The 26,414-nt window shown below is 42.4% G+C and overlaps 3 non-coding genes across 3 annotated transcripts; 1 reads left to right on the plus strand and 2 right to left on the minus strand.

Annotated features, from left to right (window-relative positions):
- Window positions 1–484: 484 nt before the first annotated feature.
- LOC120283134 lies at window positions 485–591 on the minus strand. Its single transcript, XR_005543135.1, has one exon. It is a non-coding gene; the product is annotated as a small nucleolar RNA R71 (small nucleolar RNA).
- A 16,233-nt stretch (window positions 592–16,824) lies between these two features.
- On the minus strand, window positions 16,825–16,931 carry LOC120283126. Its single transcript, XR_005543127.1, has one exon. It is a non-coding gene; the product is annotated as a small nucleolar RNA R71 (small nucleolar RNA).
- A 5,190-nt stretch (window positions 16,932–22,121) lies between these two features.
- LOC120283230 lies at window positions 22,122–22,228 on the plus strand. The gene has a single exon (XR_005543224.1). It is a non-coding gene; the product is annotated as a small nucleolar RNA R71 (small nucleolar RNA).
- Window positions 22,229–26,414: the final 4,186 nt, after the last annotated feature.

Consider the following 26,414-nt stretch of genomic DNA (forward strand, 5'->3'; position numbering starts at 1 on the left):
ATCCCAAGCTCGAACGTACATTTAGAAGAAAAGGGAAAGAACCTGTTCAAGAACAGTCTAATCTACCTGATTTGGAAGTAGAAGAATCTCTAAACATGACAGAACACAATGAGCAGCTGCGGACATTATCCGATTATGCCAGACCATTAGTATTAGGGACACAATCAAGCATTCTGCGTCCACCGGTTATAGCTCAGAACTTCGAGCTGAAGCTGGCATTTATCCACATGTTGCAGCAATCAGCACAGTTCAATGGTTTGGCCGATGAGGATCCAAACAGTCATATAGAGAACTTTCTCAAGGTGTGTGATATGCTGAAGATAAATGGGGTACCGGATGATGCCATCAAGTTGAGAGCCTTCCCATTTTCCTTGATAGGGAGAGTGAAGCAGTGGCTACACTCATTACTAGAGCATCAATTACAACATGGGAGGAGATGGTAGAAGCTTTTCTTGGCCGTTATTTCCCTCCCGAAAAATCTGCAAAGCTTAGGAATGAGATCTCATCCTTTGTACAATTGGAATTGGAGTCTCTATTTGATATGTGAGAAAGGTTCAAGGAGCTTTTGAGAAAGTGCCCGCAATACGGATTCCCGGAATGGATAATTGTTCAGACCTTTTACAACGGTCTGAATTTGAGTACAAGGCAACTCTTCGATGCGGCAGCAGGAGGTACCTTAGGCAGCAAGACCCCCGATGAGGCCCGTCAATTAATTGAAGAAATGGAGTTAAACAGCTACCAATGGAATGCCAGGAAGAAGAAAAAGGTGGCTGGTCTCCATGAGATAGATGCAGTGACTTCGTTAGCGGCCCAAGTGGAATCATTGAGTAAGAAGTTAGATCTTCTTACTTCGAATAGAGTAGCAGCCGTGATTACTTGCACCGGGTGTGGTGGAGGACATGCTCCCTCCGATGGCCTGATATCTATTGGTGATGCATCTTCAGTTGAAAACATCGATTTTGTAGGTAATGGCATGAGGAATCAAGGAAATCCATACAACAATACCTACAATCTGGGTTGGAAGAGTCATCCCCATTTCTCGTAGAGCAACCAAGATATACAAAAGACCATAGGGCCACCGAGTTTCCAACAACAACAGCAAGCCCCAAACATGGAAAACAGAGTTTCAAGTTTGGAGACCCGAATGAACAATTTGGAGAAGGCCTTAACTAGGTTTGTGCAATCATCTGATACAAGGTCCCAATCAGTTGAGGCTACACTTCGCAACCACACCGCCTCTTTGCATAATTTTGAAAATCATGTAGGGCAAATTGCGAAGTCCTTATCGGAAAGGCAACAAGGAAGCTTGCCGAGTAACACCGAGACCAACCCTAGAGAGCATGTGAAGGCGATCACTTTGAGAACTGGTCATGAGGTTGAGGGTAAGTTTCCGAGTGAGAAACCAAATGAACAAGCACCCGAGGTTATAGAGGTTGACAAGGGAGTAAGCAAATAAAAGGAGGTGGCACCCCCACCTTTGAAGCCAAGAATCCCTTATCCCTCTAGATTAATGAATAACCAAGGGGATGAACAGTACAAGAAGTTCCTGAGTTTGTTCAAACAACTCCACATTAATATTCATTTTGTTGAGGCATTGGCCCAAATGCCTAAGTATGCAAAATTCTTGAAAGGCTTGTTGACCAACAACAGGAAGTTAGAGGAGAGTGCTTCAGTGATTTTAGATGCATCTTGCTCGGTAGTTTTGCAAAAGAACATGCAGAACAAGAAGAAAGACCTGGGAAGCTTCATCATTCGGTGTAATATTGGCAATCTAGGTGAACAAATGGCATTGGCAGACTAAGGGGCCAGTATCAATGTCATGTCATACACCTTCTTTCAAAAGCTAGGCATGGGCGAGCCTAGGCCTACTCGGATGACTTTGCAATTGGCGGATCGAACGGTGAGACATCCGAGGGGTATCATTGAAGATGTGCGTGTCAAGGTAGACAAGTATATGTTTCCTATAGATTTCATAGTGGTAGACATTGATGAGGATGCGAATGTACCCTTAATACTTGGGAGGCCGTTTCTGCGGACTTCCAACGCATTGATTGACATGGATGGCAGAGAGCTAACTTTGAGAGTTGGAGATGACAAGCTCGCATACTGCCTTGCTGAAGGCGTGCGGCATTCTCTTGATTTCGATGATACTTTGTATTTTCTAGACGCTACTGATGAGATTGTTGATGAATACATGCAGGAAATGTTCAATCCAGATCCATACAAAGGCTTGTTCGACCAAGAGGAGAACAATAAAGAAGTAATGATGCTTGGTTCGACGAAATAAGTACCATCTACCCCGGAGATCTTGAATAAGGTACTCCGTTAGTACTCCGAAAATTAAAGAGGGCTAGGAGACGCCACCGAAAACGCTCTAAGGCTGTTAGAGACGTGTGTGAACCGAACAAACTGGGTGAATCATTACAAGGCGGTCCCAGGCCCGACAATTCACCTGCTACCCTCAAGAGATTTTGCTCATCATGTTTCCAAGCCATGGGTAAGAGGGCAACTTTCATCTATGAGCCCTCGTGAGGTAAGACAAGGTAAGTCAAGTTAAGTGACATTAAACAAGCGTTTCTTGTTACGCAACCAAAGTGTTTACTATTTTCTTAATTTAGTAGTTTTAGTGTTGCTTGAATAAATTGTTGAGTGTTGGTGTCTTGATGTTTTATATTTCTACTGTGATTTTATCGTGGGTTTTCAAGTTCATGGCGTTTTCATGTGAATTTGGCGAAGTTTTGGTAATTTGAGCTATTTCTCATGATTTTCACTGGTAAAATTTGCATATTAGGGCAGGCTCTGAGTGTGTAAACATGTTTAGAAATTTTCTGCAGAGCCTGCAAAATTTTCTAAGGCATCCAGAGAAAATGCACGGGCGTGTAGAATTTCCACACGCCCGTGAATTTGCATTGTGAGCTCATCTAGAGAAATCATAAGGGCATGGACTCGCCCCTATGAATGACCATGTAATTCTCGCATGCCCGTGGGTAATTTCCGCACGGGCATGTGAATTTCTGCAGAGATTGGCAGATTTTCCCGAAAGCACACAGGGGCGTGGACTCGCCATTGTGGGTGACCTTGTGAAAATCGCACAGGCGTGCGCTTGCCCCTGTAAGTTGGGCATGTGAATGCCCACGCCCGTGCGGAACACTTACAATTTTTCTCGGATGTCCAGAGCAGCCACAGGAGCGTGCGATTGCCCCTGTGGGTCGGGCGCACGGCGTGGGTATTTCTCACACGCCCATGTATTTGCGTTCAGAGGCAATGAGTGTTTTTCCCGGGAGCACACAGGGGCGTCACCTGCCCTTGTGAATCTTTCCTGTAGAGGTAAACTTGCGTGTGTAATTTCCGCACGACCGTGCGGATGTACAGAATTCCAAGAGGAGCGAGTCCTTTTAAAATGATTATCGTTTCTCTTCACCCTAATATCCTCCAGTTGTCTGAGAGCACTTCTACATTGTTTCCCGACCTCATATCGCTAATTTGGAAGGATTTTGCTTGGTCTTCCAGCTGTTTTCAAAGCTTTCTCATCTCAATTCGACACTAAGACCTATCTTTGATTTCCTTCGCAAATTTATGATTTTCATCGATGAAACTAGTCAATTATACTTCGTTTCTTCAATTAAAATGATTATTTATATTTAGAACGAAGTAAAAGCATTGTAATGGTGAATTTGTGGAGTTTGAAGCGTGGTCGTGCGTTTGTTAACGGCCCGTGAATCCACACGGGCGTGCGAAAATTCTGCCCGGCCGTGTGGATTTCTGCAGCTATGTTTAATTAACTAGTTTGATCAATTCTCTTTCAATTTTTGTAGATTATGGCACCCAAGTCAAAGAAGCAAGCTGATAAGCATCCGCGAGAGTCGTCTCCTGAGTCCGAGAACATGAGATTCACTATCCCCGAGCATCAGGCTTATTTTGAGCGTCTGTCAAGACTTCAGTTCGGACATACTCAGTTCTTGGACATGAGTATATTAAGAGATTTGCAGCAGGGGGATGAGTTCGCTGATGAGGTTGAGGATCTCATTTCAGTCTGTGGGTGGAGGCAGTTATTGTCGATTAGAGAGCCAGCCATCCGGGAGCTTACACTGGAGGTTCTGTCGTCATTCGAGTTTGATAGATCCTATGCAAGATTCGACGACCTCGACGTAGTTCAGTTCAAAGCACTTGGACATCACTATAGTCTGAGTATCACTCAGTTTTCAGTTCGGCTCGGCTTGTACGAGGAGGTATTTACAGACACTGAGGAGTACTCTCAGTTACAGAGCACTATGTGGTCAGGGCCAGTATGAGCCGGTGGTGTCCAAGGCCACGTGCCTTTCCCGACCTACGAACCGATATCTACATGCCATCATGAGCAGGTCGGTAAATTGCCGTGGCGATAGCAATGGCGTTTTGAGCCGGCAGGAGCTTCTGTACTTGTATTCGATGATGCAGTGCACACCGATCCATTTAGGGCACATCGTCGCTGAGTACATTCGACATTAGGGCCAATATGCCAGATTGGGAGCGATCTTCTCGGGTCCATACATTACGAGATTAGCTTTGGGTATGGGTCTCTTGGGCGCAATTTGTGGGGCCGAGAAGACGAGTATACTTGCGCCCCTCAGCCTAGAGACGATGAGATTGATGGGCATGGTCCGTAGGATTTAAACGGGGGTCTATGCTCTGGTTCTACCGTTCCAAGAGATAGCCGAGGAGGAGGAAGATGATGCCGAGGCTTACCAGCCTGCGCTGAGCCTCATTCAGCACCTATGGAGACCGAGGCACCTCTGGTGACAAAAGACACACCCCCCGTGCGCATGTTTTCACCATCTCGAGCCCAGGATTGTTTTGAGAGGCTCGAGAGTGCAATGGGGGTGATATGGACCAAGGTTGCAGAGGCCCGAGCAGAGATTGCCAATATTAGGGTTGCGCAGGCCGTACAGTATATGGAGTTCATGGCATGTTTCAACACATTACAGTAGATCTTAGAGCGAACATCGGCTCATTATTTGTCCTGCGGCCGAAGACTCCTCAGGCCCCCTCGGTTTCTCCGGCACCTCCATCCCCTATTCCGGCACCAGATGACCCATTAGAACCATGCACTTCATCACTAGCAGTAGCGGTAGCAGAGCCAGAGTGCGACATCGACACTTGATTTTATTTTCCTCGTCTTTTATTTATGCATTTTATATTGGACTTGTATACTCAGAAAGGACTTTCCTTCTGAGTTTATTTTCATTTTGTATCTCGTGTTGTATTCATTGTCTTATCTTTTATATACTCGAGTTGTGTTTGTTTTGATTGAGCTTCGCTGGACCACCTCGTGTATGCGTGCAGATGGTCTTGTCATCATGGGAATTGAGACTTTGTCATGAGCACTGCCAAGGTGTTTTGGTACTTGGCCATGTGAGCTTCACAACCCATTGGAACAACACTCCCAAGGACTTAACTCCATCAAATGCAACACTAGGAGTCAGGGGAGTATTGTTTTGATTGCTTCTCCCTCATCTGAATTTAATTGATTTACATTATGAATGAGCTTTCATATGTACATTGGGGACAATGTAAAACTTAAGTGTTGGGGGGAGTTTCATAGTACATGCATCTCTTTTATCATAGTTTTGATAGATATACACACTCACATAGGAAATGGTAGTTCACCTTAGTTGCATTGATTGTATTTTTGAGTTTAGGAGAATTTTTAACATTGAATGTTTTCATGCTCTAGTTTTTGCCTGAATTTCTAGGAATTTTTGCACGATTAACACTTGTTGCACTACTCACTCTTTAAACATTTTGGAAACTCATGTTTGATGTATAAGGGACTAGTTTTAGTTGTTTCTTGTGTTAATTCTGCAAAAAAATGGAAAAATGAAAAGAAAGAACAAAATAGTTTTGTTGTTTAGTTGTGCTTGTTGGGTGGAAAGAGCTACCACCTATGATGTATGAAGCTACTCTCATAAGTCAGATACTAGTTATGCCCTAATGAGAGAAAGAGCTATCTCATGGAATGTGTGAAAGCTACCACCCTGGTAGAAAGAGCTACCACCTCGAAAGTGTGAAAGCCACCATAGCGGGCGCTTTGGAGGGCTACCTTAGAGGATGTGTGAATCTACTACCCTTTTTGAATTTTTGTCAACTTTTGTAGATAAATAAGTCCCTTGTACATAGAACTTTGAGGAGTATACTTTAGGTTGACTTGAGTGAGTTCACATACTTACACGATTTCGGGTTTGTTGTTCTTTTTTATTCAAGTTTTTAGCTAGAGCATTGATTTTTCGTATTTAATGTTGAAATTTCCCTTACTTATAGAATGCCCTCTTTGTATGCTTTGGTGAACCTAAGACCAAGCACTTCCAATATTTCCTTCATCCATGCACATAATGTTTTAATTTTTGCTTGAGGACAAGCAAAAGCTTAAGTGTGGGGGAGTTTGATAAGTGCTTGTGTGATAAGAATACGAAGTGTTCTTTCCTTGTGTTGAGCATTACTTTTCTCGAGTTTTAACACTAATATGTGGGTATTTATGTTACTTTCATGCAGGTAGGGTTGTGAGACCGATTATGAGAGAAATAAGCCAATGTAGAGACGGCTAGGGTTTGGAGAGGAGGTCCTTGTGGCTTAGGAGATATTTCTCCACCAACTTTGATTGATTCCTCCTTCATCATAGCATCAAGAAAGCCTTCGGCAACCCTAACTTCGGAGTAGATTCCAACACGACATTGAAACTCTCCATCAAGGCCATCAGCACAGATATAAGGGGGGTTTATATCTATGGCTTTTATTTACTTTCATTCATTAGTTGCTTGTTTTGTATATTACTCCATGGAGACCTAAACCCTAGAGGGCATTTGGGCTTGCGAATCCTAGGAATATCTATGTTTGGATTTGCTTTGTGTTTCTATTTAATATGAGTTTGGTTGAGTTTCAATCTTGTTTTCTTAATACTAACTTGGCTTATTGATCTTATGGTTGTTTGATTTGCATGATTTGTTCACCTTGGTGAGAGAGAGGTCTCCATTAGGGTTAGGACCTCAAGATTGAAGCAGGTTAAGAGTGTGAGTCAAGAGATAGTGGAGCGTCATCTTTCTCCTTTGATTGGTGTATTCCATATCCGTATTCCCTAGGCTCTAAGTAGCAATATATGGTGTGAGGTATTAAGACTAAGAGATTACTCCATCGAGACCTCGTAGGGTGTTAGGGCCCTTTCACCTAGTAGTAGGGTGAGGTCTATTCTTAGAAATCAGATACATCATCTCCTCCCTCTGACATCTCTGGGGTAGTTATAACCAATATATACACCCCAGGACTGTGTCTGCACACTAATCCCATTAAACTCAGTGTCTCAATGCTCAGGGGGGTATGTACAATCACCTTCTCGCGCCCCCGAATCGTGTCCAGTAGACCCATCCCCAAGATGAGTCTCATGATGTATGGACCTAAGAAATGCGCTCCTATCCTGGTGTACTGCCCCTGATGCCTCATGTACTTGGCTACAATGTGTCCCAGATGGATCGGTGTGCTCTGAACCATCGAATAGAGATACAGAAGCTCCTGCCGGCTTAGGACGTCAGTACTGTCAGCACGGCCGTTCACCTACCTGCTCAAAATGGTATGCAAGTATCGATATGCAGGTTGAGAAAGGCACATGGCCTTAGACACCCCTGGCTCATACTGACCCTGACCGCATAAGACACCATACGCTCCCTGTGGGGTCAAGGTGCAAGGATAATTTGTCGGCAACGGGGCGTACTCCTCAGTAACTGTGAATGCCTCCTCATATAATCCCAACCGGATCGAAAAATGTGTCAAGCTCATGCTATAGTGATCCCACAATACTCTAAACTTTATAGCGTCAACACTATCGAATCTATCATAAGAATGATAGAACTCGAATGATGATAGCACCTCGAGGGTAAGCGCACAGATGGCAAGCTTTCTAATCATCGGTAACTGTCTCAAACCTCCCACTAAGATAAGATCCTCTACCTAATCTGCCAACTCATCTTCTTGCCATATATCTCACAATACGCTTGTATCCTAGAAGCGAGTCTGTCCGAACCTAAGCCTTGACAATCGCTCAAACCGAGCCTAGTGCTCGGGAATAGCGAACTCTATTCGCTCTGTCTCAAGGGAATGCTCTCTGGGACGTTAAACAGTCGTGATCTTTGTCCTAGGTGCCATATATGCAAGAATTAAAAAGAAATCAATCAAATTGGCTCACAGGATTAGTGTTGTAGAAATCCACATGGTCGTGTGCAAATTCCACATGCTCGTGTGGATCCACGGGGCATGAAAACCGCACGGCCGCACTCTAAAACTCCAAAAATACATCTTAGTACCATTTCTAAACTCCTTCTAATAATACAATAACCATCTAATTTTAGAAATGAAGCAACATTTACCATTCTAATTGAATAAAATCAAATATGATGAACAAAAGAAAGAATTACGGGTTACCGACGAGATGAAGTTAAAAACTCTGAATTCGGCCGAAAAACTCGAGTAAACCTCTCTAAATCTATGGTCCGAGGTCGGGAGAAGGGTTAGGAATGTTATCTGAGTAACTGGGAGTGTGAGAATAAAGAAGAACAAAACGATTTTAAAGAAAACCCATGGCTTTTGCGTTTCTGTATATTCACACGGGTGTGTGGAAATTACCCACGCCCATGTGACTCCAAAGGAGAGACCCACAGGGGCACACGCACACGGCTATGTGCTCTCGGGATAACACTCAATGCTTCTAAACATAAATGTACGGCCGTGTCGAAATTACCCACGCCCGTGTACCTAACCCACAGGGACAGACGCACGCCCTTGTGGCTCCTCGTCCATCTGAGAAAAATCTCTAAGTGTTTCACACGCCCGTGCAAAAATTCCACATGGCCGTGGACCTTCACAGGACCAGCTCACAGCGGCACTCATACGCCCCTCTGTATTCTTGGGATGGAAGAGAGCTCTTCTCTAGAGATCCACATGGCCGTGTGGCAATTACCCATGCCCAAGAAAATACACACTATAACACCAAAATATCAATGAGAAAATTACAGCAATAACATCTAAAAATCAAGATAACAACAATTAAAGACTTATTCATGCAAACACTAAACTAAAAATCAAGGAAGACAGTAAAAACTTGGGTTGCCTCCCAAGAAGTGTTTGTTTAGCATTACTTAGCTTGACGTACCTTGTCTTACCTTACGGAGGCTCATAGATGAAGGTTCCCCTCTTACCCATGACTTGGAAGCATGATGAACATAGCCTTTTGAAGGTAGAGGGAGAGTTGTTGGTCTTGTTAGCACTTAAGGGTTCGTCACCCTTGTTCCATTCTTGAGCATCCCCAATAGCCTTGGGGCATTTCTGTTGGCATCTTCTCGCTCGCTTCATCTTCCAGAGCATCTTCTTTATGATCCCCGGAGAAGATCGTACCTTCTCCTATAGACCAAGCATCATCATCTCTTTATTCACCATTTCTTAGTCTAGCAACCCCTCTTACGAGTCCGGATTCAACATTTCCTGCACATATTCATCAATTAGTTCATCGGTAGTGTCAAGAAAATAAAGAGTATCATCAAAGCTGAAAGAATATCACATGGCTTCGGTGAGGTGGTATGTGAACTTGTCATCTCCAACCCTCACTATCAACTCCCCATTGTCCATGTCGATAAACACCTTGGAAATGAGCAAGAATGGCCTCCCAAGTATCAAAGGAACATCTACATCCTCATCGACATCCAACACTATGAAGTCTATAGGAAATATGTACTTGTCCACCTTGACAAGCACGTTTTCAATGATGCCCCTCGAATGTCTCACTGTTCGGTCCGCCAATTGCAATATTATCTGAGTGGGCCTAGGCTCTTTCAAGCTTAGCTTTTGAAAGAACAAGTATAGAATGACGTTGATACTAGCCCCCTAATCCGCCATTGCCATTTCTTCACCCAAATTACTAATGTTGCACAGAATCATAAAGCTTCTGAGGTCTTCCTTCTTGTTTAGCATATTCTTTTGAAACATTGCTGAACAAGAGGCAGCTAAGATCACTGATGCACTCTCCTCCAACTTTCTCCTGTTGGTCAAAAGATCTTTCAAGAACTTGGCATAATGCGGCATTTGAGACAATGTCTCCACAAAAGGAATGTTGATGTTCAATTACTTGAATAGACCCAAGAACTTCTTGTATTGCTCATCATTTTGGTCGTTCTTCAATCATAAAGGCTATGGGATTCTTGGCTTGTAAGGTAGGGATGCTACCTCCTTCTCTTTGTTAGCTCTCTCCTCAACCTCTATGACCTCGGGTGCTTCAACATTGGTCTTCTCACTTGGATGGCTACCCTCAGCCTCACAACCACTTCTCAAAGTGATCGTCTTCACGTGTTCTCTCAGATTAGTCTCGGTATTATACGGCAAGCTTCCTTGTGGTCTCTCCGATAGAGACTTTGCAATTTACCCAACTTGATTTTCTAGATTGTGCAATGAAGCGGTATGGTTGCGAAGTGTAGCTTTGACCGACTGGAACCGTGAATCTGATGATTGCACAAATCTATTCAAGGCTTTCTCTAAGTCAATCATCAGGATTTCCAAGCCTGAATCTCTATTCACCATGTTCGGGGCTTGTTATTATTGAAAACCCGGTGGTGCTATAGCCTTTTGCTATCCTTGGTTACTCCATGAGAAATTGGGGTGGTTACTCCATCCTTTGTTGTAGGTGTTGCTATAAGGATTACCTTGTACCCTTCCCGAATTACCAACAAAGTCTAATTAATCAGTCGTGGCTAAAGTAGCAATTAAAATAGGACAATCAAACGGCATATGTGAACCCCTACAACCATCATAACTTGTGATCGCGGTCACCCTCAGTGAAGTCATTGTATCCAATTTCTTGCTCAATGCCTTTACTTTTGCTGCTAAGAATGTATCCAATTTCTTACTCAATGCCTCTACTTTTGCTGCTAAGAATGTATCCAATTTCTTGCTCAATGCCTCTACTTTCTTCTTTTCCCTTGCATTCTATTAGTAGCTATTCATGGCCATTTGGTCTACTAACTGTCAGGCTTCTTCAAGGGTCTTATTCCCCATTGTACCTCCTGCAGCAGCATCTAGATGTTGTCTTGTACTTGGATTCAACCCATTGTAAAAAGTTTGAATGATATCCATTCGTGGAAACCACCTGCAAGACGTCCTTGAATCACTCCCATGTCTAAACAAGGATTCAAGCTCCATCTTAACAAATAACAATATTTCATTATGAAGTATCCCCGATTTCCCCGGAGGGAAATACCTTGCAAGAAAAGCTTGGACCATTTCATTCCATGCCGTAATGGATACTCGTGGTAAAAAATATAGCTATTGGTTTGCTCTTCCTTTTAGAGAGAATGGGAAAGCCCTCAATCTTATAGCATCATCCATAACACCATTGATTTTTATCATGTCACAAACTTCCAAGAAGTTTCAATATAGTTGTTTGGATCGTCATCGGTCGAACCATTGAACTGTACTGACTACTGTATCATTTGGATGAATGCTAGTTTTAGCTCAAAATTTGGAGCTGTAATCATGGGCGCACAATGCTAGATTGTGTCGCCAATACTGATGGTCTAGCGTAATCAGAAAATCTTCTCTGTTGTTTATTTTGTTCTGCCAAATTGTCAGACCCTTCAACTTCCACTTCAGCTAGATTCGATGGTTCTTGCATAGGTTGTTTACCCTTTCTTCTGAGTGTATGTTCAAGTTCAGGATCACCTTTAATTAATATCGAAGGTTCCCTCGGGTCATAACTTGGAGCTGCATCAAAATAAAGAAAACAAATCAGAATGATGATAGAATAAGAAGATGTGAAGTAGAATGAATGATGAATGCCTAATATAACAAAGTATAAAGTATCTTTAAACACCTATTCCCTAGCAACGTCGCCAAAACTTGACAACGCCTCTTGCGTGTGACCCGCAAGTGCACAGGTTTGTCAAAGTAATAAATCCCATGTGAGTGGGGTATCATATTGATAACTGCTTGTGTGATAAGAATACAAAGTGTTCTTTCGTTATGATGGGCATTACTTTTCTCGGTCTTCAACGCTAATATATGTGCATTTATGTTACTTTTATGCATATAGGGTTGTGAAGATGAATGTTAAAGAAAGAAGGCAATGTAGACCGTGAATGCACCACTTGCAGGAAAACTTGAGAAGGTTCAAACGTGAAGACATAAGTCAGGTTCAAGATGCGAGAATGTGTGCTAGCCTCCTTATATTCAAGTTAGCACATCGATTTAGAGGGGCACAAAGGCAGTCACATTCAAGCATTCCGGCTTGTGCATATATAGCATGATCTCCACTAATGTATCCGTTTATTAAAGAAGCAAAGTGATGTACGGCATAAACATGTGGCCATTTACGTTACCTCGATGAAAGCATGGATTCGGGAGTATTTTGGGCCAGTATTATAGCAGGGTATGGTAGCAAACACTGATGCAGGTATTTTTCACAGTCGGCCGAAGAAGAAGTAAAACAGAGAATCCACACGCCCGTGCGAAAAATCCACAGGGGCGCCCACATGGGCGTGTGGATTCCTGATTCCAGCCCTATTTAAGGCCGATTTCAAGATTCTTTTATCTATCTTTTTCCCAAGTTGAGAGAGGGCTGCAGCTAGAGTTTTGAGAGATATTGGCTAGGGATTTGGAGAGGTTCTACAGCTCTGACATCATGCTCTGTTTGGAAGATGGTAAGTGGGAGAGCTTTTGTCAGCACCGATCCGGCGAGGTGTATCCTAGGCCGGACAAAGGAACCCTTGGACGAGTAGAGGACTCTCCACAATACCATCGCGATAACTATCGAGAGGGTTTTCTATGGATTTTTTGCTTTTACATTTAATATCATTGATTGTAATTAGCTCCATAGAAAGCTAAACCCCCTAGTGGGTACTTGGATATTTGTGAACCCAATGATGTATTCATTTGATTGAACATTATTATTATGCTTTCAATTAATTGATGTTTTATTTGAGTTCAAATCTTGTATGCTTGATTGTGTGAATACTCCCTTAGAGTGACACTAGGGTTGAGAGTTCTTGTTGGTAACTCTTGTGGGTGAGTGACACACCATGAGAGTTAGATAAAGCAAGATTGGAGAGGGTTGAGAGGGTGAGTTGAGAGGTAGTGGAGCGTCCACTTTCCCCTCTGGTGTGATTTATTCTATCTCTATTTCCTCGAGCTCTTTGCAGTCATAGTAGAGTGAATGGGCTAAGGGATGACCTTCCGCTAGGGCTTAGTTGCAGGGGTAAGGGAGTGAAGCGTTGAATTGATTTTAGCACCTAGGGCTTAATTGTGGCTAGGGACCTTCCACCTGGACCAAAGGGTTAGGTCTACATCTAGGATGAGGATTTATCACTTGGAATCCCTACAACTCATTGCGATTCTATACAAGTGCGAGGTTGAGAGGTTATTCAATTTCTCCTCCGGGACATGTATAGAGTTAGGCATGATTGACATTAGATTTGGGACCATGTATTTTAAGATCTCCACGACTCATTAATGCATTAGTTAGTGATAAGTGCTTGTACGATAAGAATGTGAAGCGTTCTTTCCCTATGATGAGCATTACTTTTGTCAGGTTTTAGCGCTAATACGTGTGTATTTGTGTACTTTTATGCAGGTTAGGTTGTGAGGCCGATTATTTGTGAAAGAAGCCATTGTAGATCGTTTCACGCATTATTTGGAGGAGATCTTGAGAAGGTTCAAATGCGGAGACATGAGTCAGGTTTAGAATGCTAGAATGTATGCCAACCTCCTTGTATTCGAGCTAAGGCAATGATTTGGAGGGGCACGAAGGCAGTTACATCCTAGTATTCCGGCTTGTGCATATTTATCAAGATCTCCACCAACGTGACCGTTTATTGAAGAACCAAGATGATCTACGATGTGAACGTGTGCCCGTTTATGTTACCTCGATGAAAGCATGGATTCGGGAGTATTTTAGGTCAGCACTGTAGCAGGTATTATAGTAATCACTGTAGCAGGTACTGTTCACAGCCGGCCAAAGAAAGAGCAAAACAGAGGAGCCACATGGGCGTGTGGAAATTCCACATGCACGTGCGTTAATTCCACAAGCCCGTGTGGAATATCCACAGGGGAGTGTGGAATCCCCATTCCAGTCCTATTTAAGGCCGATTTCAATCCCGATTTCAACATTCTTTTCTCCATCTTTTGCCCAACTTGAGAGAGGGCTGCGGCTAGGGTTTTGAGATGTATTGGCTAGGGATTTGGAGAGGTTCTATGGCTCCGACATCGTTATCTCTTTGGAAGAAGGTTGGTAAGGGAGCCTCCGTTGGATTGATTCGGCGAGGCGTATCTTATACCGAACAAGGGGATCTTGCGACGAGTAGAGGACTCTCCACAAGACCATCGCTATGACTATCGAGGGGGTTTTTCCTATGGATTGTTCTCTTTTACATTTGATTTCATTATCGTTTGTATTGTGCTCCATGAAGAACTAAACCCCTAGTGCGTACTTGGGTATTTATGAACCCGAGGATGTATTAGTTTCATTGAATCTTTTTATTATGCTTTCAATTAATTAATGCTATTGTGAGTTCCAATCTTGAATGCTTGATTGTTTGAATATCCCCCTAGAGTGACACTAAGGTTGAGAGTTCACGTGGTAACCCTTGTGAGTGAGTGACACACCACGAGAGTTAGACAAAGCTTGATTGGAGAGGGTGATAAGTGTCTAAATGTAGATGTTTTCATATATATATCATATTCACTTTGCATGTATCTTGTGAGGTTTGATGCCCGTTTTATGCTTAATCGTCTACTATTTGCTTTGTAGGGCATAAGGAAGCCATGGAGAACAAAAAGATATCATTTGGGCAAAAAGAGAAGAAAACAAGAATTTCATACTACCCAGTATGGGGGCCGTATGCACTGTAGCAGCGGAATGAGTCGGAGTGTCTGTCCAGATTTCCATACTACCCAGTATATGGGGCCGTATGGAGGCCGTGTGCACCCCGTATGGAACGCGAATTTAGGGTTTTTGAGTGCTATACAACCCCCATACGACCCGTATGACTTGGGGGGGCATATATACTAACTTTTAGGGCAGAAAAGGTACCTTTGGTTAGAACTTTTTCTATGCATATTTTGGGGAGACATTGGGGAGGTTGGTGGCGACCTTGGGAAAGAGAAGAAGGGCAAGGAAGCTAGAAGATCATCCAAGCCCAAGGTCCAAGACTCTCATGGCAAGAAGGCAACTTCATTCAAGGGGAGATCTACCACGATTTGAAGGAAGGAGACCCGCGGCTAGAGGAAGCATCATTGGGCACTCCTTTGGCTGGGAAAGCATCATTCGGCATATTCTTCACCTCCTCCTCCACCATTTCATCTAGGGAGTGTCATTTATGCTTTTGTTTCATGTTTTGCTTGTTTGTATTGCTTGTTGTAGGATGATGACACACTAGACCCCCAAGGCCACCAGGTGTTGGTGAACCTTGGGCGGTTTTATCATGTATGTTGGATGATAACTTGTTAATTTTATGTTTGGGTAATTTTGAGATTTAATCCATTGTTTTCATGCTAAGTGCTACACTAAGGAGAAATCCATAACTCTTTTATGAGTGATGCATGTAGATGTGACTTGCTCGCATGTATTAGATCATGAATGGATTAGAAGGGGATACTTGTATCATCACGCCGAGAAATAGGGTGTTTGGTAGCCCTCCATGTAGGTTTAATCCCAAGAAGAGTAGGTTTATTCCTAAGTGAGATTTCCTCGTACTTAATGCCATTGTAGGGATATAGATTTGGGAGAAATTCCAATCTATGTTCATATGGGATTAGGGTTCAATCGCCGAAAAATTGGAGTTGTTCTAATCTTGGAATCTCATGGTTCATTTTACCCTTGCATCTTTAGATCATCATCCATGTTGCATGATAACCCCCTCAAGGGGATCCACATCCACAGGCCTTTGCATTTCATTGATTCTCTTGCTTGCTTATTGTGTGTTCTCTTTAATTTGTTGGCAAATATCGTTTTAGCTTTAATTACATTTAGTAGAGTAAAATCCATCACTTGAGATCTTAGGCTAGATAATTGCTCAAGAAGGAGTAATAGGAGATCCTTAGCCCCATGGAATATGATCCTCGTGTCTTCACACGAGGTATTACTTGGCGATCCCGTACACTTGCGGGGAAGCAATCAAGTTTTTGGCACCGTTGCCGGGGACTTTTAAGGAATTCTTGGAAACTTTTATATTATTACTCTAGCCATTTCATTCTTTTCCTTTAATCTTAACTTTCTATCATCTTTCTCGGTTTTGCAAGGTACTGTGCATGACACGCTCAAATCCATCGACATTGATTACACCGGATAATGAAATTGAAAGAACTTTGCATCGGAGATTGAGAGGGGTTGGTGAAGGATCGGGTACGCAGAACATTGAAATTGAGGATAGAGAATCTTCAATCATGGCCGAAGAGTGACGCACTCTATCCAAATATGAAAGACCCCAATTCACGGGAGATGAGTTTAGTGTCCAAGCACCGACCATGGCATCCAACAAATTTAAAATTAAAGCGAGTACAATCGGCATGGTCCAAAACTCGGTTCAATTCAATGGTCTAGCAAATGAAGATGCACATGACCACCTTTCCCGGTTCCTCCAAATTTGCTCTATATTCAAGATTAATGGGATGCCCGACGATGCAATCCGTTTGAGACTATTTCCATTCAGTTTGAGAGATGGAGCTTATCGTTGGCTTACATCATTGTCTTCGGGGTCTATTAAAACATGGAAGGATATGGTTGAGAAGTTCCTTGGGAGATACTTTCCGCGAAGCAAAGCGGCGAAGGTGAGGCAAGAAATTTCAGCCTTTAAACAAGGGGAGTCCGAAACAATGTTTGAAGCCTATGAGAGATTCAAGGATCTCCTTAGAAGATGCCCCCACCATGGTTTTGCCTCATGGATGCGAGTACAAATCATTTACAATGGGCTGAATTATGCTACTCGCCAACTCATTAATGCCACAGCGGGTGGTTCCCTTAGCAACAAGTATCCCGATGAGGCCGAGCAATTACTTGAGTCTATGGCAAGCAATGAATCACATTGGGACTAACAAGGTCCCCTTACGTATATCCCGCAAGTGCACGGGTTTGTCGAAGTAATAACCCCGGGTGAGCGGGTATCGAATCAACAGGGAGTAGGGAATAAAACACTTAATCTTGGTTCTTAGCTATGTGAAAGATTAATAATGATGAGTGTGACAATGATTCAATTCTCCACAATAAAAGCAACAACTAAGAGAACAAAACTAAAGAAGGGGATAAGGAAATCGATAAAGATTGGGTACTCGGATAATGCTCCGCCTAAGATAATTGTTTCAAGTGCAAGAACCCTTTATTATGCTTCCTAATCGATGCAATGGTGAGTCGTGGAAATCCTTAATTACACAGTCCCAAATCTAAGGTCAACTATGCCTAACTCTATACATGTCCCGCAGGAGAGATTAGATAACCTCTCAACCTCGCACTCGAATAGAGTTGCAAAGAGCTCTAGGGATTCCAAGTGATAAATCTCTTCCTAATTATAGGCCTAACCCTTTGGTCCAGGTGGAAGGTCCCTAATCACAATTATGTCCTAGATACTAAGATCACCTCAATGATTCACTCCGTTGCACGCGCAACTAAGCCCCAGCAGAGGGTCATCCCTTAGACCATTCACTCTATTATGGCCGCAAAGAACTCAAGGAACGGAGGTAGAATCTATCACGTCGAAGGGGAAAGGGGACGCTCCTGTACCTCTTGACTCACCCTCTCAATCCTCTCCAACCTAACTTTGTCTAACGATCGTGGTGTGTCACTCATTCACAAGGTTACCAACAAGAACTCTCAACCCTAGTGTCACTCTAGGGGAAATGTTCATACAATCAAGCATTCAAGGATGGAACTCACAACAAACATCAATTAATTGAAAACATAATAAAGAGATTCAATGAAACAAATACATCCTTGAGTTCACAAATACCCAAGTACCCACTAGGGGTTTAGCTCTCCATGGAGCTAAGTACAATCAAAGAAATAGAATGTAAAAGAAATGAATCCATAGAGAAACCCCCTTGATAGTCGTGTCGATGGTCTTGTGGAAAGTCCTCTACTCGTTGTCCAAGGATTCCCTCATTCGGTATAGGATACGCCTCGACGGAAGCTCCCCTACCAACCTTCTTCCTAAGGAATGACGATGTTGGAGCCGTAGAACCTCTCCAAAACCTTAGCCAATACCTCTCAAAACCATAGTCGAAACCCTCTCTCAAGTTGGGGAAAAGATGGAGAAAAGAATGCTAAAATCGGGGCTGAATCGACTTTAAATAGGGCTGGAATCGGGCGACCACACGGGCCTGTGGATCTTTCACACGCCCATGTGGAATTTTCACACGAGTGTGGATAATTTCCACACGCCCGTGTGGGTTTCCTAAATTCCTGTTTTCTTAGCCGGCTGTGAACAGTACTGCTACAGTACTGTTCTATATTTCTGCTACAGTTCTCTGCTGCAGTATCCGGCCTGAATAGCTTCCTGAGTCCATACTTTCATCGGGGTAACGCAAACGGGCACACGTTCACGTCGTGGATCACTTGCTTCTTCAATGATAGACAAGTTGGTGGAGTGCTTGTTCTATGTGAATAAGTCGGAATGCTCGAGTGTGACTGCCCTTGTGCCCTTCCAAATGGATGTGCCAACTAGAATACGAGGAGGTTGGCACACACTCTAGCATCTCACACCCGACCTATGTGTTCGCGTTTGACCCTTAGCAAGATTTTCTCCAAAATCGGTGCATTACGATCCACATTGGCTTCTTTCCTTCATACTCGGCCTCACAACCCTACATGCGCAAAAGTAACATAGAAACACACATATTAATGTCAAAACCCAAGAAAAGTAATGCTCAACATAAGGAATGAACGCTTCGCATTCATATCGCACAAGCACTTATCATAAGACTTCTTACTTCTCCACTCCTTGGTCTACCAACCCTTCATACTAGTCTGGATTCATCGTTTCCTACACATATTCATCAATTAACTCATCAGTAGTATCAAGAAAATACAAAGTATCATCAAAATCAAGATAATGTCACATGGCTTAGGTGAGGCGGTATGTCAACTTGTCATCACCAACTCGTAAGGTCAACTTTCCTCCCGTCCATGTCAATGAGAGCTTTGGAAGTGTGCAAGAATGGCCTCCCAAGTATCAGTGGAACATCGACATCCTCATCAACATCCAATACTACAAAGTCCACATGAAATATGTACTGTCAACTTTCACAAATACATCTTCAGTGATGCCCCTCGGATGTCTAACTGTTCGTTCTGCCAATTGAAGTGTCATCCGAGTGGGCCTAGGCTCTCCCATGCCTAGCTTCTAGAAGAATGTGTAAGGCATGACGTTAATAATAGCCCTTGAATCCGCCAATGCCTTTTCTTCACCCAAATGGCCAATGTTGCATGGAATGATAAAGCTTCCGGGGTCCTTCTTCTTGTTCGGCATATTCTTTTGCAACATCGTTGAACATGAATCATCTAAGATCACAGATGCACTCTCTTCCAACTTCTTCTTGTTGGTAAAGAGGTCCTCGAGAAACTTTGCATACTGAGGTAATGCCTCCACAAATTGGATATTGATGTGCAACTGCTTGAATAGACCCAAAAACTTCTTGTATTGCTCATCATTTTTGTCATTCTTCAATCTTAAAGGATAAGGGATTCTTAGCTAGTAAGGTGGAGATGCCACTTCTTTCCCTTTGGTTCTCTCCTCAACCTCCATGACCTAGGGTACTTCAATATTGGTCTTCTCACTCTGGAGCAAACCCTCAACTTGACGACCACTTTTCAAAGTGATCACCTTCACATGTTCTCTTGGGTTGGTTTCCGTGTTGGTAGGCAAACTCCCTTGAGGTCTATCTGAGAGTGACTGATGAGTGCGATCCGCAAGTGCACGGAGTCGTCAAGTAATACCTCTCGTGCGAGCACGAGAGGGTCGTATTCCCTGGGCCCAAGGATCTACCCTTACTTCCTCTTCGCTTATTGTCTAGCCGACAGATTCGAAAGGTTTCCCTAATCTATTAATTTAACTAAGATAACTACAAGTGGAGACTAAAATACGGAGAGGGGTATAAAATCAGGGGAAAGGAACGGTCACGGATGCGGATTCCCTAGGGGCTACTAAAGTGCACAGGATGCTAAGAATGTCATGCAATTGAAGGTTTGGACCTAGAGATTTCCTAGATTAGGTCAACCCGATGGTCACGGCCATTGACCCCTAATCCGGTATAAGTATTGACACAGAATTTCTTCCGATCAAATCCTCATACGATTGCATTAACAAGTAGGGAAATCCCTAATTAGAGCCGGAACACAACTTGGTCTAGCCCTAATGGTGGAGGGGTACAGAATACCCGATGGTCACGGCGTATTCGTACATGAATCCCTTCCAAACTTGGTGTGTCTAGTACAAGGGCGATGGTCACGCTACCAAGTACAACCTAGCAGTTGGTTTACAGAGTTCTCATGTAAGCAACACATCAAATGCACCAAGAATGAATCTCAAACACAACAATTGCAATAAACAAACTTAAATCATCCAAATACACAAGTTCACCCCAAGGTTCACCGGCATCCGGTGACCTTGGGGTCTACTCGTCCATACAAACAAATCCAAGCAACAAATCCATGCAAACAACTACGAATGGCATAATAAAAACTCCCTCAAACAATGGAAGAAGGAAGACAAGCCAAGCTAGGTGGAAAGGCTTCCACGGACGCCGCAATGGGGGCGGCTTCCCTCGTCGTCTACAAACTCCCAAAGAAGAGATCGATGAAGATCTAGCCAAATCCGAGCTTCTCCCTTAGATTTCCCTTCTCCAAAACATGTAATCTTGCCTCTCAAAGACTGGTGAAAATCGGCTTGAAGAACTCTCCCAAAAACTCCTCCCCTTGCCCTAGAAGAAATCAGCTTCTTATATACCCCGTCAGTCCATGCGGGCTCCATGCGGGCGCATGGAGCCCGTGAAGCTCACAGCCAAATGCCCAAAAACCTGCCGGTGCTACAGTGCTCAGCTACAGTGTTTTGCTACAGAAACCGAGGCTTGAGAATTCCCAGCAAACCTCACGGGCATCCATACGGGCGCATGGAGCCCGTGAAACTCCCAGCCAAATGGCCGCAGCAAGAACAATGACCTGCTACAGCGTCGCTACAGTGCCGCTACAGTGCCGGGACCCCAAAAATGTCGTTTTTGATGTCGAATTCATCCGATTTGCATTTTTAAGCATTGTTTGACTCATTTAAGACCTGCAACACCGAAATAACCAATTAAGACATAAAACGGGCATCAATTCGTTAACATGTTCACAAATAATACACGATTAATACATATAAAATACATACATTTAGGCGTTTATCAGTGACTTCGCAATTTGGCCCACTTGGTTCTCCAAGTTGTGGAATGATGCGGTGTGGTTGTGAAGTATAGCTTCGCCCGACTGAAACCGTGTATTCGATAATTGAATAAACTTGGTCAAAGACTTCTCTAAATCAGTCATCTGGTTTTCCAACCCTAAAACTCGATTCTCCATGTTCGGGGATTCTTGTTGTTGTTAGAAACTAGGTGGTGCCATTGTCTTCTGTTACCCTTGATTACTCCAAGAAAGGAATGTATGGCTCCTCCAACCCATATTGTAGGTATTGCTATATGGATTTCCTTGTCCTCTCATTGCATTACCGACAAAATCCACTTATTCCACTGAGGATGTACCACCAATAGAAATCGAGCAATCAAATGAAACATGTCCTCCCCCACACGTAGTGCAACTCGTCATAGCCGCCACTCTAGGAGAAGTTAGAGTGTCTAACTTCTTTCTCAATGACTCAATCTGGGACGCCAATGAGGTAACTGCATCAATCTCATGAAGTCTGGCTAGCTTCTTTCTTTTACTTGTGTTCCATTGATAACTATTTATAGCCATTTCTTCAATGAAATGTTGGGCCTCATCGGGGGAGTTGCTTCCTAAGGTACCTCCTGCTGCAGCATTAAGTAACTACTTTATGCTTGGGTTCAAACCATTATAGAAAGTCTAAATGATCATCTACTCCGGGAACCCATGTTGAGGACATTTCCGCACGATCTCCTTAAACCTATCCCATGTCTCAAATAGAGACTCCAATTCTGTCTGCACAAAAGAGGATATTTCATTCCTAAGCTTCACGGATTTTCCAAGAGGGAAATATTGGGCAAGAGAAGCTTATACCATCTCCTATTATGTAGTGATCGATGCTCAAGGTAATGAATGTAGCCATTGCTTTACTCTTCCTTTCAAGGAAAATGGGAAGGTCCTCAACTTGATATCATTATCCATTACTCCATTAATCTTGAGCATGTCGCACACTTCCAAGAAGTTCTTAATGTGATTGTTTGGATAATCATTGGCCAAACCATTAAATTGTGCCGACTGCGGTAGTATCAGGATAAAGCCTAGCTTGAGCTTAAAATTCTGAGCTATAATCGATGGCCGTACAATACTGGACTACGTGCCAAGAATTGGGGGTCTGCCATAATGTGAGAGTGTCCTCTACTGCACATTCTATTCTGCCATGTTATCAGACCCTTAACCTTCTATCTTAGCTTGATTTGACTGTTCGTGCATAGTTTCTTTTCCCCTTCTATGAATTCTTCGTTCAATATCTGAATTTCCTTCAACCAATGTCAAAGTGTTTCCACGAGTCATAACCTAGAGTTGTAACTAAAGAAAAGAAAACAAATCAGAATGATGAAATAATAACAAAGTGTGAAATAGAATAAGTGATGAATAGCTAAAATAACAAAGTGCCAAGTGTTTCCAAAATGCTTATTCCCCGGCAACGATGCCAAAAAATTTAACACAACCTTTGCATGTGTACCGCAAGTGCATGGGTTGTCGAAGTAATAAAAGTACCCTAGTGAGTGGATAGTCATATCCATAGGGAATAGTGATCAGAAACACAAGAATTGCTATTTAACTATGGTGAAGATGGATCAATAGTGGTATGAACAATATCAATGTGAAAAGAAAAGAAATAAAGAAAATAAAAAAGAGAGACACAATAAAATTAGAGGAAAGGCAATCAATAAAAAGGGGGTACCCGGACATTGCTCACCCTAGGACTATTACTTCAAGTGCAAGACCAATCATTATGTCTCCCAACTAATGTCTAATGAGTCGTGAAAATCCTTAAACACATGATCACAAACCTAAGGTCAACCATGACTAACCCTATACTATGCCCCGGCAGAGAAATCGCTCAATCTCAACACCTCACACTATGAAAGGTTACTTAAAGCTCTAAGGACTCTAAGTGATAAACTCTATTCCCTAATCTAGATCTAACCCTTTGGTCCAAGAGAAAGACCCCTAGTCTCAATTAAGCCCAGAACTAAGGATTACTTTAATGCTTCACTCTGTCTCTTACGCAACTAAGCCCCAGCGGAGTTCCTCTCTTAGCACTTCACTCAATTGTGACCGTAAAGAACTCTTGGAACACAGAGGTAGGATAAATTACACCTGAAGGAAAAGGGGACATTCCGCTACCTCTCGACTGACCCTCTCAACCCTCTCCAACCTAGCTTTGTCTAACCCTCATGATGTGTCACTCATCCACAAGGATTACCAAGATGGATTCTCAACCCTAGTGTCACTCTAAGGGAAAATTAACTCAACAAGCATTCAAGATTGGATCTCAATTAGAACATCAATTAAAGAAAATACAATAAAAACTCAATGAAACAAAATCATCCTAGGGTTTACAAGTGCAAGCACCCATCATGGGTTTAGCTCTCCATGGAGCAAGATACAATCAATAATGAAATCAAAAGTAAAAAACATGCAATCTATGAGTAAAACCCTCTTGTAGTCCGTATCGATGGCCTTGTAGAGTAGCCTTGTCTCCTCCAAAGGTTCCCTCATCAAGCCTAGGGCACAACTCGATGAATTGATGCCGATGAAAGCTCTCCCAATAACTATCTTCTAAATGAACATTGTGTTGAAGGCCGTAGAACTACTCCAAAAGCCTTACCAAAGCCTCTCCAAACCCTAGCTGTGAGCGCCTACAAAGATGAGAAAAAGATGGGCAAAGGATTGGGAAAGGATCCGTTAAAATGGCTGAAATCATGACTTAAATAGGGCTAGAATCGGGCATCCACACCGACGTGTGGAAATTCCACATGCCCGTGTGAATCTCAAGAAAATGAATTTCTGTAATCTGTGAACGACAACTACTACAGTACTTTTGTTACATTGATTTGTTGCAGTAAACTGCTACAATACTTCACCAAAATATTCCTGATTCCACACTACATCTTCAATAGATCCCGCTACATCTTCAATAAAAATCACCTTGACAACGATCTTGCTAACATTGCACAAGTCGGGATACACGAATGTGACTGCCTTTATGCCCCAGCAAACCATATATTTGCTTGAGCATAACGGAGGTTGGCACAAAATCACATGTCTTTAAGCACAACTCATGTCTTTGTGTTAGTTCACTTTCAAGATTTCATCAACAAAGTGCATCCACGATCTACTTTTGGCTCCTTTCTTTCATAATTGTCACCACAACCCATGTCTTTAAGCACAACTCATGTCTTTACGATACTGAAATTTTTCAGTATGTCTAACACTAAGAAAGGATTTTTACCCATGTCTCAGGGAGTTGTTCTAAGTAAAAGGGATTGTCCTCAAACTGAAGAACAAAGGGAACACATGAGTAATATCCCTTACACGTCTGCTATAGGATCTATCATGTATGCCATGCTATGTACTAGGCTGGATGTCGCACATGCACTAAGCATAACTAGCAGATTCCAACAGGATCTAGGGGAACACCATTGGTCTGCTGTCAAGAGTATTCTTAAGTACATGCAAAGGACTAAAGATTACTTCTTAGTGTATGATAGTGAGAATAAGCTCATTGTAATAGGTTACAATGATGTTGTATTTCAAACCAATATTGACGATAATAAATCATAATCTGGTTATGTGTTTTGCTTGAATGGAGGTGTTGTAAGCTAGAAGAGCTCAAAATAGGACACTGTCACTAATTCTATCACAGAGTCTGAGTATATAGCTACATCGAATGATGCTAAGGAGGTAGTTTGGCTTAAGAGGTTCCTTACTAGATTAGGAGTCGTCCCAAGCATCCTAGGTCCAGTAAACCTCTTTTGTGACAACAACGGGGCCATAGCATAGGCCAAGGAGCCCTGTCACACAAAAGTCCAAACACATACTCAGGAGATTCTATCTCATTCGAGAGATCGTCGATAAAGGATATGTGAAAGTTTGTAAGATTGCTGGAGAAGACAATGTAGCTGATCCTTTGACCAAGCAGTTGGCTAGGCCAAAACATGATGATCATGTTAGGTCTTTTGGTCTTAGAGTTATGCCTGATTAGGACTAATACTAGTGGGAGACTATTGGTGTAAGCCCTAGCCCCAATACATTGTATGCACTCTTATTATTTGGATAATTATTATGAGGCATCATTTTATCTATTATTATTTCTGTGAATAGTTAATAAGATAAAATATTCTTGAATATTGGCTCTGCTCAAGTTATCAAATACGTGATTTGGATAGTAAAACCTTGAAGCATAAACTAGAATAGTATTCTAAATGGCCCTACTAGATTATTTTAATTGGAATGAAAATAAATTAAGACAAGTATGTCTTTCATGAGATTGCCTTGTTTTACGGGTAATAGGATATGGGATATCAATCAAAAGACATTGATACATGTTAGGACACAATGTATCTAGATCGATCCACTCTTGAGAACACTACATGGTTGTAAAGTCATAAGTGTTTTTCTCAAGCAATTCTTGTACTTGAATCCTTCAACCTGAAATAACTATCGATCTCGGATGAATCCTTACATGCTTTAACTTACACCTAACATCATTCGTAACTGAGTTGTAAATACAGGTATATTTAAACATGTTACGGTTCATGCTGAGAAACAAGAGTAAAGTGAAGGGATTGTCCCTCTCTGTAGAGAGAGTGAATATCACATGCCACTTGATTAGTAAGACTGAGTAGTGTGTGGCCATGCCCATGGAAAATGATAAGACTAATCATTTTCTTAACCTAGTCAGTTCAGTAAGAGATCAAGAAATTAATTAGCATTAAAATAAGGGTGACTCGCTCCATGCCTTATGCTAATTAAGATATTCAGTGGCAAAGGATTGTATGAGATTGCAATAGATTCCATTAATTCTTAAAATTGACCTTTATTTATTATTGGGTAATTGTATTATCTTTCTAGAGAATAATTATGATTTATGAGCATTAAAATTGTTTAAGCTCATTGTTAATGTTAAATGGACCGATAGGATCGTACACTAGGAATGCCGGGATCA

This window comes from Dioscorea cayenensis, chromosome 18 (genome assembly GCF_009730915.1).
Source record: "Dioscorea cayenensis subsp. rotundata cultivar TDr96_F1 chromosome 18, TDr96_F1_v2_PseudoChromosome.rev07_lg8_w22 25.fasta, whole genome shotgun sequence".
In the NCBI taxonomy this organism is placed as follows: Eukaryota; Viridiplantae; Streptophyta; class Magnoliopsida; order Dioscoreales; family Dioscoreaceae; genus Dioscorea; species Dioscorea cayenensis.